Raw genomic sequence first — 16176 nt, forward strand, 5'->3', positions numbered from 1 at the left:
CATTCACATCTCATGGATTGTACTGGGTACTTTGAGAACCATTGACATCACTGGTGGTCTCTCTCACACTTGTTAACAGTTTACATCATTGACTGGTAATCAAGTGGTTTCTACCATGTTCGACATCAACTCATTTATTCGCATGGTTAGAATCATACCTGTTCGTGAAGTAGGAATGAAGACCCTGGATCTAGTTTCCACCATCGAGGCTGCGAGGAGTTTTGTATACATTATACAGTACACTAACTATAAACAGATGGCTGCGTCCATACTGTGTCTACAAAAGTCTATGATTATGATGTACTGCAGAATCATTCCTGTATCAGAGCAGTAGATAGTCAATTAGTTAAAGTTTTCAATCTGAGTATGGGAATGCCTACCTCAGCGATGATATGATCATATATATGTATTTTGTGTTGAATACTTGCAGGTTTCGACTGGGCTCTCCACAAGATAATCCTTGAAATGATAAAGTACTTCACCCTTCCTAGAAGATATGAAACCCTTATCTACTACAGGCTTCGCACTTTAGGGGGCAATCTGTTACACTAAAATTTGTCACCATGACTATTTGCAGTTATTATGGCTCCATCAACTGTCATACTATCCTCCTTGGCAAGCCTCATACCTCTGCTCTCCATGTCAAACTTCAAGAAAGAGAGAAAGTCATTAAAAATATATATATCTCTGGGTACGCAGTTTCTCTTAGCCTTACCTGCGTGTACACACCCCAAGTTCACAATACCTGCGTACTTGTATGCTCTGTCTATAAAGCAATGGGTGCGTACTCCTGTAAAGGTCAAAAGGCGCAAGTTTCACTCTAAAAAAGTTACTTGTGGTCATTTCTAGAGCATTCTAGAAGCTTGTTTGACGTGTATGAAGCGCCTCCAGATGGTTCATGTATCCCTACCAAAGAGGAACTTATCCCATCAAGAGGGGAGCTATCCCATCCAAATAGGGGCTTATCCCATTGATGGTGGACCTGAATAACTTCCTCTAGAGCACTATAAATACAGGCATTGGGCCAGAGGGAGGAGAGGTTGAAAGCTGAACATTCCTAAGGGTAGATGCTGCTGGAATTAGGACTCCCTTGTAAAGCTTGAGAGGAGAGATTCCCATCCTTTCCTAGCCTTATTTGAGAGTGGGTGACCTGATCAAAGTAAAGGAAAACTCTTGCTGGACCCTAGGAGGGACTTGCACAACACCAAGGCTCAGGTTGTAATGGTTCCTTTTGTTACCTTTTAATGCAAATGAACTTATTTTTCTCAACAGATTATTATTCATGGTTTGTTTCATATACTCCTTGGTCTATATGATAGATATGTATTGTTTTATGAGTTTATCAGGTGCTATTTAATCTTTTGGCTTGTTATTGGATGCATGTTTCGAAGAGAAGGAGGAGCTCATCCAGATCGGCAAGGCTGGACTACTACAAAGCATTGGACTAAAGGTATGTTAAAGATCCCCTGATTACTTGTATTTGCAATGCATGTTTAGAGAAAAGTAGCTTTATTTGTCTTGTTTGTCACTAGAAAGCTTTTGCTTCTAGGGAGGTCGGTTGTGTCCGCACTAACGACTCTTTCCGCATGACACATAGATCTGTGAGTTTTTCTTCTCTACTTGATTGATGATGGATGCTTGTTTGAGGGTGAATTAGAACTTATATATACAAGTTCACTCATGTTGAAAAGACATGTCCATTGGAGGAGCCAACTGTTATTTTAGTTGGGCTTTACCTAAAGTTTAAGCTTACAATTTTAGCCTTGGTTTTACAATTGGTTCTAAACAGTGGCTTGCTCAATTGATTCTCCAGATAATATTTTAGATCAATAGGGATGTTATTATTTAGTACGTAAATTGGATCCCATAGTTGGAACAATTTTACTCATTGTGAAAATTATAGTCTATTCATTCTAGACGATACTAATGGCAAGTGAAAACACTTCAGTCCTTAATCACTTCATAAAATACGCAAAGAATGAAACTCCACTAACTTGAGTTACTGCAGAGCATCAAACAAAGAAAAAAATGGCTATTTCATTTCATATTATTTCCCACATTGTATTAAACTTCCAACTCCTAGAAAAAGAACCAAAAATTGTAGCACTATCAAGAGTGGTTTTCCTAACATATCCAATCTTCATGGCTCTAGGAATATTGCACCTGAAGGCCTCACAAATCCCTTAAAAAACACTAATGGAACTTCCAACTACACATCCCACTCCAACTCCAAATCCAACTTGAGCTAGACAACTATCCCTCGCCATCAGAGACCATTTAAACCCTTTAAACCCTCACAACTAAACTGTCAAGCCTTATGTTATCCTTCCCTTTGATAAATGTGACCAATTTTTTTTTATCTTGTTTACTGATATGTGTTTTACAACCAATACAACTGAGTTGTTTCTTGGAAAATTTCATAAATCTATTTTACCCGTAAAAATTCATTCCATTATCTGGATATCATAGGTGACAACATAACATTTTCTCCTATGTGTGCCAAGTAAGTAGTATTGTTTCCCTCTAGTTTTATCTTGTGGATGTATTGAGCATTTTTGTATAAGTCTTCCAAAATACCATCCATTACTCTCATCCATAGCATCCATGAGTTGATCCTTGATCTCCATGAGAAGACCCTTAATCATAGCATAATTCACCCTTTTCTTTGACATCAATGTCAATCCTTCAACAATTGTATCATTTGTAGGCATTTCTTCTTAATGAGTATCGAAGAAATATTCTTTCGTCAATATGAGAATCAAACTTGCATAGATATTTGTTATTAATCTTCATAAATCATTTTATTCCAAATATTATAAAGTGTTTTACAGAAGCAAGCTTTCATTTCCATAGTTTGTATGGATTTTTATCACTATCTACTAGGAGCTGAGCCTTGTTCATAATGTATAATTCTACCCCAACTTCTTCCAAAATTTGACAGGTAAGTTAGCTTCTAATATCATTGTTCTTGCAGTCGCTTGTACATATATTTTCTTTATTTCTACCACTCCATTTTGTTCAGGGGTTCTAGCAATAGAAAGTTGCCTCCTAATTCCATGTTTTTCATAGACTTCATAGAATTCTCCTGAAGTAAACTCTCCACCTCTATCTAATCTTAAGAATTTGATCTTCAATTAACTTTCATTTTCAATTGTTGCTTTGAATTTTTTTTAAAAATCTAATGCTTCTAATTGTTGTGTAATGAAAAATACCCAATTCATTCTAATATAGTCATATATGAATAACAAAAAGTACCTTTCTCCTTATAGTGTTAGAGATGTGGATGGTCCACATAGATCTATATGAATGATGTCCAGAGGCATTGATGTTGAGAATTCTTTTGATTTGAAATTTATCCTGGTTTACTTTCCATCTTGACAAGGTACACAAATAACATTTGTTGGTTTTGAGATTATAGGGATATGTCTTACTACTTTATTTTTGTTGATATTTACCAAGTTGTCAAAACTTAGATGTCATATACATTTGTTCCACAACTAGATTTCATCCAGTTGACTCATGAAATATATTTCTTTTTGAATTTCACTAAGAATCTATACATTATCTGTCATTCTTACTCATTTTCCTAATATTTTTCCTAAATATAATCTCCTTATTTCATATTCCTTGGTTAAAAATGATGTCATGTCCTTGATAAAATATTTGGATAGTACTCAGAAGATTATGCTTGAGGCCTTCAACGTACAACACATTTTGTGTTTTTCCCTTGCCATTGTCAAGACTCATTGTCCCTACTCTAACAATTTTAGTAGATCCATTATCTCCAAAGGTCACATTTTTATCCTTTTCTTTGCCTAATTAGATGAAATTTTTCTTTTCACCTGTCATGTCCCTATAACATCCACTATATACAAACCACTAAATTTCCTTGTTTTGGGCGTACATAACTACACCACATGCCTCGGGAGTGGATTCTTCAGTATTCTTTCTCCAAACTCTTTCTCTTGGATTCAATGGACAATTTTGTGCTTCATGGCCTAGATTGTTGCATCTGTAACATTCTAGGTTATACTTTGAAAGAGGAGAAAATGAATTATAGGTTCTGATTTGGTATTTCCTCTTAAAGCCAATAGTATTATTTTGGTAATTATCCATGCACGCCTTGCAATTTTTTTCTCAATCACCAATGTTTTTACAAAAGAAAAAATTACCAAGAAAAATAGTTTGATACATGTTAGTATAAGTTTGCCTTGATGACATATTCCTTTCGGGGAGGGACTGCTTCTCATTCCTTGGTTGAACCTTGTTTCCTACAACATTATTACGATGAGTTCCTTTAAGGACATTAATAACAATTCTAGGTTATTCTTCATTATTAACACTAGTACCTTCCTTTGAATTTCAATATTTTCCTACATAGCCAAGTCCAGATTTGTCACATGGTGATATTTGGGAGTTGAATAATATCAAAGGTTTGAGAACTCCTCAAATTCTTATTGGTTTTTTCTAACTCCCTTTTAAAAGGTACTACCTCAACTTCCAATTTTTCACAAATTTCTTCCTTTTCCTTTAGTTTATTGTTCAAGGATTCTTCTATTCTTTTAGCTTCTTCGTTCTCTTTTTTGAGAGAGATTATTTCCTAAGATAAATTTCCATTGTTTTTCCTAGGTCTCTCATTTTATTCTATGGCATTAATCAATAGTTCATCCATATTTCCTTCAGCTTCTTTTGGACTTCCTTCTTCTTATTTTGGATTATCTATTTAATTTGACAAATCCATGAACAACGTTTCTCTGCTTCCAACCTTAAGTGGTTCCTTACTAGCCATTGTGAATTAAAAAAATTTCTTCTAGTTTTTAGGTTGATCTTGAAGAAGTTGACTTTGATTCCAATTGTTGGAAATACTGGGGGGGTGAATCAATATTTCTTTCAATTGCTATATTATTCTAGTTAATATTTTTCACAATATGAAGCATAAGATATACCAGAACACAAGAAATTAAAAAAATAATAATAACATATATATAAATAATTCAAATGATGAGAACACCAATCCTCAAATTATGGTTCCAACCATTAAAAATACTTCAATTATTACAAGGCTTCAACCTTGAATGAGGACACCAATCCTATTAGAAAAATACAGGCACTACTCTGGTCTATATGAGGACACCTATCCTCTTAGGAAAATCCAAGCACCAAACTGATCTATATGAAGACACCAATTCTTCTAGGCTCCAACCTTAAAAAAAAAACTTCAAATACAACTCAATTACTCTATCAAGGTAGATCAAGATACTCCTTCAAGATGTCTTCAAGATGTAGCTAAAATTCTCTTGAAAGGATACTCTAGGATTTCTTCAATAACCACTCCAAAACCTCTTCAATGACTTCTCAAAGGATTATCCAAGTTTAGGTACAAATTTTCTCCAAACAAGAGACAAATTTTGCTCTAGAAAGCCTCCAAATATTGCTTTAGAAAGTATCCAAATTTTTCTCCAAAATGTCTTCAATGTATGCTCTAGAATGTCTTCAAAGGAATTGCCACACAACATTTTGTCACTATCCCTGTACTCCCCGTCTACGATCCTGGAGGACCTATACATTGTACCTGACATGCTTTCCCATCATGAAGAAACTCCTAGTATGTCCCTCTTCATGAGTATGATAATTCCCCTTTGCATCATTTCCCAAGAATCTTCCTTCTATCCTAGTTTACAAGATTGGCACTACTAACCAGTTTTCTCCTCGCACTGATTCAGAAAGGTTAAAACTAACCCTCATGCTGATCGAACCAACTAAGCCCTTTTCCAGTTGCATTGATCCTCTTTTGGAAGGTTTTTTAAATAAGGAGCTGAAGCTTCCATGTCTAGAAGCTTCATAACGGAAGTCTAGTAGATGGTTGTCCCGGATAGAGCCGAAGAAATCAATTTGAGCTCCTTTCCCCTATTAGGATGGAACAATCTCAAGAGATAAGACCTTCTCCCTTGATAAGACGAACCATTTCCCATCCATCCAAGCTATATAAGCCTCTCTTTTTCCCAAGCAAAAGTTAGTTGGAGTTTTGGAGAAAATTTGAATAACCAACAAGTCATCTATAACTTGTAGCTTTCTAGTGTATGTTTGAAGGATAATAGCGTGATTTTGGTTTGGTTTGAGACTAGAGGGAAAGAGGCCTTAAAAATTCCATTGTTGGGGATATTCATGAAGTGTTAGTAGAAGTGTGGGAACCCAGATACATCGAAGGAGACCAACAACGTCAAGGCACCAATTGTAATCTCTTTCTAATTTACATAAAGGCAACTATTGATTGATTTCCTACATGAAGTGACATTTTACATCTTTATGGCTTAATGTTCCTTGACCTATTAAGTAGGCTGAATACAGTATTGCATGCTGTCAAATTTGTTGTTGTTTTTGTTTTCTTGTTTCAGGTATTCGAAGGAAGGAAACAGAAGATAACTGGAGTGAGGAAGCAGGATCGCCACCAAGTGGAATAACATTCTAAGAGGTAGGCCCTCGTAATTGGTTATAGCTTAAGGAGATTTTCCATAGATTGTTTGTTTTTGGCTAGACCCGCTCTCTTGGGCTAGAGGAATTGTTTGTGTTCGCACTTAGAATTTACCTGAACCACAAATTAGCGACTCCATTGGGGAGCCAATCCTTCTATTTGATCAATTGTCATTTTATGGTTTCGTGTGAACTTTCTAGAATCACCATTTCCCTTTAGTATTCTCTGCTTTTCCTGGTTTACTGCTCTGAGCCTGAAATTTACAGTGGCAAGTCTAGTCTTAGCCTTTGAGAATTTTTATTTTTTTCCTTTTATGCTTGGTCAGCGCGTTTATTTTTCTGACAGTCACACCGATCAACACTATTATCTCAAAAATAGTTGCGCCGACCCCCTTTTGGCGCGTGTTGTCAGTTAGGCAGTCGTGCCGATTCCTGTAGGTGAAGATCAGGGTTTACCCTAGATCATAACCAATGTGTCTTGCCCTCTTAATTTTTGCCTCTTAGCTCGTTTTGCCTGTGTTCTCCCTGACTGGAAAGCTTCATTAGCTTGGTTTATGTGCTTGTTTGGTTTAGTCCACCCTATGATGTGTTAAGTTTGGCTGTGAAGTTCTTTTTTATTTTTTCTTTGAATCCCTTGATCAACGCTATTTATAGCCTGGATATTCGCGCCGATCATCTCATCAATGCTAGTTGTAGTCTAGCTAGTCGTGTCGGTCATGCCAATCGGTGCTAGTTGTCAGTTAGGCACTCGTGTCAATCTCTAAGTTAAGAAAAATTAGAATTTCTCCCATTCTAGTGCCAGTGAGTCTTGATGCTCAGACTCTCTTCTTCCACCCAGAAGTGACTAGGATGCTTTGTTTGCTGCTTTTGATTGATTGATTGGCTTGAAGCTTCATTGCTTGATTTTTTGAGTTTTTGGGTGGTTTCTATGACCCTAGGGCATCTAGGTCAATTACCATTCATTTATTTGTTTACTCATTATGTCAAGTTTCTGATTTGTTGCTTCATTTAATCCATCTTTTAGTCGCAACATCTTCATTGCTTCATTTTTAGTTGAATGAGTGAAAGAGTCTCATTTCTTCTCTTATTTTGAGTGCCTCTTTTCTCTTTCCAAGCATAGATTACATTGCTTGGTTTGTCGATTGAAGCATTTATGTGTTTGGTTTGTTCAATTCAGGGAAGAAGTTGCTTTTAGTTTCATTTATCATGCTTTGGATTTGATTGATGCTTGTTTGTTCAAAACTGTGAAATTTTCATTAAAGTGCTTTATGTGAAAGATTCATTTTGCATTTTATGAAAAGAAGAACATCATTCTAGTTTACTTAAGCGAAAATATTGCATTAGTAGCATCATTGAGAAGCTAGAATTGCATCATCGTAAGCAATGGAAATGAAATGAAACTTCTCTTATTGTTATAGGAAGATTCAATGCATTTAGGACATGCATAAGTGAAAGTTTTCATTCTTTGATTGTTGCATTGATTGTGTGCTCTCTATCCCTCAATTAGTGTTAACTTTCATCAAAGATAAAGATCTCTTTTCTCATATAGTTGCATGTAAGAGTTTTGTATATGACATCGGTAGGGCCTTGTAATTGAAACTTAATTCAAGATCAATCGTTAAAATTTATCGAATTAACCTAAGGAATCATTGAAACTTAATGCTTACATTTAGAGGACTAAGCTAGAGATGTGTTCCAACGTCTTAAAACCTAGCAGATGTCATTTGCTTCGGCACTAGACATTGATAGTATGGACTTGTGATCCCCGTACCATCATGTATATAAAGAGAGACCCCACTAGTTCTACAATCCTTTATCTGTAGGAAGCTGAGTCTGTCACCTTGTAAACATGATATACTGAACATAGTATTCACAGAGATTGCCTTCCCGTACTTCTTTGTTTGCCGGGAGGTATTCTGCAGTTCACTGTTACCTAGTAATCCTTATGCCTAGAGTACCCTAAGTAGTAATTTTTTATCTTTACTGACTCTTTAAATTTGAAAAGATCATTGAGCACTTGTCCTTTCAAGCTCATTAGTTCTGAAAGCGACTAGAGTCACTTTTTGTCCTTTTCTCGACTCTTAAAATATGAAAAGGCAAATTTTTGTTTCAATGTCTTAAAATTAACTGCCCACGAAATATTCCTAGTTAAAGTTATCTTCCTTAGTGTTTATTTAAAAATCGATTCTAATGGCAACATTCCCAGAGTCTACCAATCAAGTATTTCCCCCCGATGTTAATCTTTATCCTTTTCCTTCTTTCGGAAATGCTGGTGCTCCTTATATGGCAACGTTGTCCCTCCCTGGGTTAACCATTGGTTTACCTGTCTAGTTATTTTCAACCTCGGTGGTCCCGAGTGTCCCAACTCCTGCCCCACCATCTCCTTCATTTGAATCACATCATGTTGATTCTAAAGTTGACCTCTCACCTTCTTCCCCTATTTCTTCATCTTCCTCCTCTACTTCACTTGGTTAAAGTTTGAAATCCAGTAACGAGGAGGCTAAGAAGAAGAAGAAGAAGAAGAAGAATACGAAGAAGAAGAAGTGAGATAAGTGAGAGGCCAACCATGCAGATATTTCTCCAAATGCACTTCCCATCGACAAACCTTCCGATCCTTTGCTGAAGGTAAAATTCCCTTGCAAGTTGTGTAAGGGCGACCATCTCCTTTGAGATTGTCTTGGCATTCCCAAAGTCTTAGAGGTATGGTCTCAAGACCTGAATCAACCATCCCCATCGACCTCTGGAGATCATGTCGATGTTGCACCCTTGATTAGCGATGGTAAAAAGAAAGGGAAGATTAGATTCCCATGTAGGTTATGTGAAGGAGATCATATTCTTCACCTTTGTCCTCTTATGGATAAAGCTCCCAAAATATTGGAAAACCTTACAGCTCCTCAACCCCAACTTCATGTTGGTTATCGGAGGCTTTCTTTTGAACCTCTCTTGATTGATAAAGAGATTGACTTGGATTCATCTCTTACCCATCCTGCTCTTCTCGAGCAAGACTCTCTTATGTATGTTCCCGACCAACCATTGGTGGGAAAGAGTGTCGACTTGTCTCTGCCTTCATTTTATCACTCTGTTCTTGAAGAGAGTGGTGATCATACTACTTATGTTCTTCTCCTCTCCTCATATTCTCATGAATCAAAGAGTGACCCTCCCATCCCAGTTTTTCAAGAAATTCTTTATTCTATTCCTACAGAGCATGGGGGCAATCATATGATACCCCCACCAAGTAGTTCTGTCGTCTCTTTTGATTGGAGTCAATTGACTGCTTTCTGCCTCCCATCTTATGTGCCTTTCCAGATCACAATACAAGCCTATAATATGGTAGTACATGGAACTATATTAGTTTAAGGCACATATGTTAGCATCATGTCTTCTACCACTTGGCAAGATTTGGGCTCCCCACAGATTATGCCTGTCACCTAGAATATGTTGGCTTTCATCGAAGGAACCAGTCAGCCCTTAAGGATCCTTCCGAAGTTCCCTATTACTTTGGGAGGAAAGACCATCTATATAGACGTGATGGTAGTCCAAGGTCCATTGTATTTCAATCTTCTCCTTGGCTGCGACTATGTTTATGTCATGGGAGCTCTTGTTTCTTCACTTTTCCATGTGGTTTGTTTTCCACATGAAGGGAGAATTGTGACTATTGATCAACTGTCGTTCATTGGTCACCAGGTGCCTCCTTTGCAACCATCGTCCCCTATCAACTCTTGTTTGCAAGTAGTACCTTACCTGCCATAGGTCAACTATGTGGCTACCCGTTGTGTCTTCACATCTATTGATGATCACACAGATGGTATAGTACATTATGTACTGGGGGTTTTGGAACCCAGTATGTCTTTGGTACCAAATGACATGTATTCCTCCCAAAGCGTGGTTCTTCCGTCTAGTGAATACCTCTTGGGAGCCATGTTCTCGTATGGTTCACAAAAAATGTGATGAGGATAGTTCCTGTTCTTGTGTTAACGTTATTAAAAAATGAAACAAGGGATGAGCATAGTTCCTTGTCTTGCGGCAAGCTCGTTAAAAAAAGAATCAAGATGTCCAAGGATAGTTTGTTCCTATGTCAACCTCATTAAAAAATGAAACAACTCCCTTTTCCCAATCAAGTCTTTGATTAAGATCTTGTGAAATCCCAGTCGAGTCTTTCTAATATCTCGAGAGTGAACCTTCATTCCATCCACCTAGTTGACTGAAATGAAGCTTGGAGGCATGTACCTTGATTGAGTCATTATGCTAGGGGCATACAAACTTATAGAAAGCATAGTTTTTCATTTCAAGCTTGTGTAAACATGAAACTAAATACAAGCAGAGTTCTCCATGGTTCAAGCTTGTGTCAAAATGAACTCATGCCCAATTTACATCTCGTGATTGTTGTTTTTATCAACTAATTTCTTCTAGATGAGCCTTGGTTGTTATTCCATTACCACCATCTCTTTGGCTGATCATATGCTTTCACTTGGTTGTTTTTCTGCTTTCCTGAGTAACTGCAGAAATGATTGGTTTTATTAGCTAGCCTCTTGACCATTGCATGTTTTGAGCAGTTCCACCATTGCCGAAACTAGTTGCTACACTTTATACCACTCGTTCCTCTAGGACGAGTCACCTTTAAGCTCTTTTCTGACTCGTAAAAAATGAAAAGGTCGCCGAGTATTTTTTCCTTTTGACTCATTAAAGAGAATAAAAATGGGGGGTCTGCTTTCAAGCTCTTTTCTGACTCTTTAAACATGAAAAGATTCTTGAGCTCTTATCATTTTGAACTCGTTAAAGGCTGCGGAACACCGTTTACCGAGTATATGTTTACCCCTTTTTCAGGCAGAGATAAACTATTTACAAAAAAGGTACTCCTTGACTAAAATAGTCAAGAGGTTCTCTCAAGTATCGTTTTCTACCTTTGCGGGCTCGAGAAACACAAATGTACGAAAAGGGACCATGTGGATTTTTCTTTTCCATGTCTTTTTTAAATTCTCTAAACATGAAAAAGTTATTGAGTTACCCCTTTGTTGGACTCGTTAAAACATTAAACGATATTGGATTCATTGCCATGATGAATGTTAGCTTCTCCTTCCTAGGGCTCATTAAACTTACTAGGTCCGATTCATCCGAAGGATAAAATTACAGTGTGAGAACATGCTATCCCCTTCAAGCTTGCGACAAAAATAATTGCAGTACCTGCCAGAAATGGTGGTGGAAAATTGGAAATTCTATCAATTGTGTCAGCAGCTCACTCTTGAACATGACACTTAATTTTTCGTGTTGGGTTGGGATATCCTCCTTTTCATCATTGACCTTCCTGGGTTGGGCCGTTAATATTTTCCTTCCATTTTATCTCGGCCACATCATCATGCCCACCGATCCTATGGATCTAGAAGATGCCAAACTCTAGAATCGTGTCGTTGATATGTTCAAGAGTTAGTTCCTCCACAGTTACACTTACTCATGATTCTCTGTATCATCTGAAATATTTGCATCCTTTTGTCTCATGTCGATGATGTGTGATACATCATGTCCACCTTTGACACGGTCACTTCCTGTCGATTTCAGCTCATTATCCAGGAAGTTGGGTGAGAGACTCTCTTCCAGTCCCTTAGAGCTTGCATGCCCTAATGGCAAGTTCTTCACACTCGACGACAAATTCAATTCATTGGCTTTCGATTGGGTGATTTCACTGGTGTTCAACATCAGTTTATTTATTCACATTCCATGAACTGTGCTGCCAGTACCTTGAGAGCCATTGTCATTATTGGTGGTTTCTCTCATGCTTGTTAATGGTTCACATCATTGACTGGTAATCAAGCAAATTCTTAGCATGTTTGACTTCAACAAATTCATTCACATGTTAGGATTTGTACTTTGATCGGGTCATTTGGAGCGCAAGACCCTGGGCTAAGATTACACAAGTCCAGGTTGCAAGGTGATGTGACATGGTCATGTTGATATACATGTCTCTTTCAGATGGATGGTTGCGACCATACCATGAGTTGTTATATGTGATCCTTCTCATTATTGGGTGGTTGCGACCATACCTTGGTTTCATTATAACCCTTTCTGCTGGATGGCTGCACCCATGCCTTGGATCCATTTACATTCTCATTCAGTGGATGGCTGCATCCATACCATGATTCATGTATCATTATTCATATTTTTCAGTGATGTATATGTATCTATGCTTGCTTGCAGGTTTTCTGATGACGGACTCCAGTTCCCCGCTTCCACTTGTAAAGCATTTCACCCCTCACTCTAGTTCGACCTTCACACTTTAGGGGGCATCTATTACACAACATTTTGTCACTATCGTTGTACACCCTGTCTATTATCTTGGAGGACCTCTAAGTGTACTTAACATCCTTTCCCATCAAAAAGAAACTCCTAGTATGTCCCTCTTCATGAGCAAAATAATTCCCCTTTTGCATCATTTCCCAAGAATCTTCCTTCTATCCTAGTTTACAAGATTGGCACTACTAACCAATTTTCTCCTCACACTGATTTATAGAGGTTAAAACTAACCCTTGCGTCAATCATATCGATTGAGCCCTTTTCCAATCGCGCCAATCCTCTTTTGGAAGGCTTTTAAATAAGGAGCCAAAGCTTTCATGTCTAGAAGCTTCGTAACGGAAGTATCGTAGACAATTGTGCCAGATAGAGCAAAGGAAATCAGTTTGGGCTCCTTTCCCCTATTAGGATGGGACAGCCTCAAGAGATAAGACCTTCTCCCATGATGAGAGGAACCATCTCCCATCCATCCAAGCTATATAAGCCTCTCTTTTTCCCAAGAAAAAGCTAGTTGGATTTTTGGAGCAAGTTTGAATAACCAACAAGTCATCTATAGCTTGTAGCTTTCTAGTGTATGTTTGAGGGAGAATAGTGTGATTTTGATTTGGTTTGAGACTAGAGGAAAAGAGGCCTTAAAACTTCCATTGTTGGGGCTATCCATGAAGTGCTAGCAGAAGTGTGGGAACCCGGATACGTCGGAGGAGACCAGCGACGTCAAGGCACCGGTTGTAATCTCTCTCTGATTTATATAAATCCAACTATTGATTGATTTCATACATGAAGTGTCATTTTACATCTTTGTGTCTTAATGTTCCTTGACCTATTAAGTAGACTGAATACAATGTTGTATGATGTCACGTTTTTTGTTGTTGTTGTTGTTGTTTGCTTGTTTTAGGTATTCAAATGAATGAAACGAAAGATAGCTGGAGTGAGGAAATAGGATCATCACCAAGTAGAATAGTGTTCTAAGAGGTAGGCCCTCTTAATTGATTCTAGCTTAAGGATATTTTCCATATATTGTTTGTTTGTGGCTAGACCCGCTCTCTCAGGCTAGAGGAATTGTTTGTATCTGCACTTCAAATTTACTTGCACTACAAGAATCTCTAGAAAGTATTCAAAATTTTCTACAAAGCGACTTCAAGAAAATTCAAAACTTCTCCAAATGATTGCCACAATATTACCTCCAAGTCTCATAAAAAACTAGTTCAATGTACACTCCAAATTAGGTTGAGATCACAATACCAAATTGTCCACAAGAGGGGCCAAAAAATAGGATTGAATTTTTCCACAGGAGTGCTCTAGTGGCAAGGCTGAAACTTTCCATAGGAGGCTGAATTATAGGTCTATTTTCTGTCCATAGAATTTGGGTCTAATATTTTTCCATAGATCCGATATTTTCCTCAGGAAGGTAGACTTTTCACATGATGAATTTTGTCATAGGGATGGACAAGTTGCGAAGAAAAATATGCCTACATTAGGTTGATTTATAGACCTAAAATTTGTCCACATAAGGCAAAAATATGTGCCTTGAAGAGGCCAAATTCTGAGCTATAAGGAAATATGAGATGTAAATAAGCCTAATTCTTACTCAAAATATAGATCAAATTATTCTCTAGAATCATATCAAATAACCCATCAAAAGCCCTTAATCCAAGTAGAGATAAAAACCATAGATTCACCCTTTAAATTTACTTTAGGTTCATGAGATATGAACCTTCTTCACTCCTTCCTCTGGATGAACTCTTCTTTTTTTCTCCTTAGTCAAGGTGGTAGTCGAATGAGGGAGAAATGTCCCATATTTATACTACTCAAGCCACATTAATCAATGCCGAATTCTCCTAGACAAGTCCAACTTGGATAGGGGACAGATAAATGGTTCTTGACTCTAAAAATTTATTTCTCCTCAATGGAGAAGAGTTATGGGGCATACAATAGCTCGTTGGAAGGGCTTAAAATGCTCTTTAAGCCTATGTTATTCTCCACTTTAGATGGTCATTCTTTAACATCAATAAAAATTATTTTCTCAACCAATTGCATGTGATTCTCAAATTAAACACATTTGTGCATATGCATTTCATATACAGATGCCATAATTCCCACAACAAGGGGAAATTTTCCAGTATACAAGTTACCAAGGGTAACCAACACAAGGTTAGGCCTCATACGAGGTGATGATCGACCAGGAGTGGAAAGAGGCACATTATAGGCAGTATCATATCCCAGGCTACAACAATGAGCTTATATGGGCTGAGCACATGTATGTTATGTAGATGTTGTAGGTGTAGTGTTTGATGAAACACTAGTAGGTGTATGCCTGCCATATGCTTGTCAGAATGATCCAAGTGGACTTGATGAAATTTTAGAGGAATTCAAGGAAATTAAAATAATTGGAATAAGGAGTATTACAAGTTCTCAGTAGGATCCAAAGATAGAGCAAGTTATGAAGAAATTGGGGAAATATTGAGAAATGGGTTCAAAGTGAAAGTTAGGGGGGCAATAATCTTTGATCTATGAAAACGCTAGATACAATGGATGATCTTAGCTGTGGGACCCCCCTTGAGGTTGAAGTTTAATGGATGGGGGCATTATTGGTGGTATTATACCAGCGGTTTCGTCCCACACCCAGAGTAATTTTGAACTCCTTCCCACCGGGAAGAAAGCACTTTGATTGGACCATGCATGTGGAGGGTGGTATTGTAGCTGCTACAAGAACCCCCAAGAAAATTTTAAACCTTAAAATTTTGGAGCCCCGCATATCGAACTCTCAAAGGAATGAATTTCTTAAAATTTCTAAGTTTCTTAGCAAAAGCACTGTCTCATTTTACCTTAAAAAAATTTCAATCAATAAAAATCACATTTTCTAGGCACAACTTGATCATAGAACTTTTGCAAGACAATCGTAATCACAATCTATAAAGGTAGATTGTGCTAAGAAAATTCCCCTTACCACCTTAGAGTTGATGGGTTTCAAATCATGATTTTGTATTTATTACACCTACCTTCACAAATGTGGATAAAATCTATATAAATATTTCACTCCTCTATTCATTTCATTATGTCTTTAAGCTTGGAATGCTCTGCACAAATTCTTCCATCAGAGCTCTCAACTTTTGCTTCAATTTGCAATTGTGACAAGTGACTGATTCAAGGTAGGCATCGAACCTTCTCCTTAAATTTTGCGACTTCCCAGTTCCATTTGGTTTTTCGTGATTTTGTCTTCTTGTTTGTGAAACCCTTCATATTCCCATGATGTTTTACATTATTTTAATCAAATATTGTATGATTCTACTATGAGGAAAATGGAGATTCAATCTCTGATACTGAACCTAGATATCAATGTGGATGCTCTCATAGAAATGGCCATGGTTGTAGAAAAACAAACTTCCCATAGAAGTTGTCTGAAGAAATACAAAGGGGGATGGA

Source organism: Pinus tabuliformis, chromosome J (assembly GCF_031772625.1).
Source record: "Pinus tabuliformis cultivar Carrire ecotype Pingquan chromosome J, CPIR1, whole genome shotgun sequence".
NCBI classification, from domain to species: Eukaryota; Viridiplantae; Streptophyta; class Pinopsida; order Pinales; family Pinaceae; genus Pinus; species Pinus tabuliformis.